The 1,457-nt window shown below is 39.6% G+C and overlaps 1 protein-coding gene across 4 annotated transcripts in view; it reads left to right on the top strand.

The window, feature by feature from the left end:
• The window catches only part of micall1a (MICAL-like 1a), a 19,550-nt gene that overhangs the window by 7,264 nt on the left and 10,829 nt on the right, over positions 1–1,457 (top strand). The gene's annotated exons all lie outside the window — the stretch shown is intronic.

Genomic DNA, 1,457 nt, shown 5'->3' with positions numbered 1-1,457 from the left:
ATGTACAGAGTGCATACAGAACGAAATTGCGTAACATGTTATTAGTTTCTAGAGCATTCATTCATTTTATTATTATTTTATGTAGTTGGCAAGAGGACGAGTATACAATTTTAGCTGTAAGCTTGTTATTATTTGTACAGTGCAGTAAAATGACGGGTTAGTTCCACTTTGCTGCTGCGTACCTGGATTGTTGGATGACCGCCAAAGATTGTATCCCTGTTGTTATGTAACTTTACCCCCTCTTTCATTTCTTTAGTGGAATTTTTCATTAGACTGCTTATCCTCAAAGGACAAAACACTACATTATCAGCAAATGACTGATGTTTTGGCAGCAGAGTTAGGTTAGTCCAGGGCATCGGCTATGTGCTGGTGGGTGGGTCATGGAAAGCATTTTTCTTTGATGCACACATGCAACAAAGACATGATTTAGTACTCAGTTTCTGAATGTTTAAATGGAGACACATAACTGGATTTCTGTGAATACCTAGGTTAAGGGTTAAGTTTGACTTTCTGAACAAAACCTACCTTCTCACTCACCCCTTGTGGTATCAGGCTGTGCAAATAGTTTTGGTTTTATTAGCAAAGGTTGAGTTATGAGTCTCTGAGATTTCTCCTGCCACTCCAGTACAATGACGCTTTGAAAATGAGTATTTTAAAACCTAACAGCAACATGTGTTTCTAATGAACATTGTCCAGGTTACTCAGGGTGATCCACATACTTCATTGGCAACCATTTCTATCGCAGCTACTAAATGCCATAGAAATAGTCCCAAAACAGTGAGGGACGTCAGACCAAAATGCCACAATGAGTTCAAATTCATATTCACTCACTAAGTAATGTCAAATGTTAACTAAGTCTGTTGAGTCATGCTTAAACTGATGTTGACCCTACAACAAGTTAGTTCACATGGTTAAAGTGAAAAGATAACAGTTGGAACTAGAAGGGCAAGGTACGACCTATCTCACAGTGTTAATGCAGTGTTTGAATTTTTCTAGTCGGGAACACATTTTTCACATTACTCCGACACATCATCAACGAGCACAAATGCCCTTTGTATTGTCAACAAAAGTGAGAATAATTTGTGTATTTGCGCCGTGATTCTTCCTTTGCCAATTTTTCATGAAAATCGGCCCAGTAATCTTTCCGTATTCCTGCTGAAAAACAAAAAAACCAAAACAATATAACCTCCTTGGTAGAAGTAATTATAACAATGCATTTGGTCAACCTGGAAATCCAGAGTTCTTGCGAGAGCACAATTTGAATTAGCTCAGCAAGTCACTCTGGTATTGAGTAATGCTGCTCATTAACTAAGCCCTTGTAGCCGAGCTGCACCAATCACATCAGTGTATCTGATGTAGGCGGGCCAGAGGCAAACTAAACAGATGACGACAGTTTAATCTACCAGTTAGCGCCGCTGGTAGCTAAGCGAATGGGGCTCTGGATACGTCACCCCGTG

Source organism: Etheostoma spectabile, chromosome 2 (genome assembly GCF_008692095.1).
Source record: "Etheostoma spectabile isolate EspeVRDwgs_2016 chromosome 2, UIUC_Espe_1.0, whole genome shotgun sequence".
NCBI classification, from domain to species: Eukaryota; Metazoa; Chordata; class Actinopteri; order Perciformes; family Percidae; genus Etheostoma; species Etheostoma spectabile.
The sequence above is the reverse complement of the archived record's forward strand: the minus strand, read 5'-3'. Positions and strand labels throughout refer to the sequence as shown.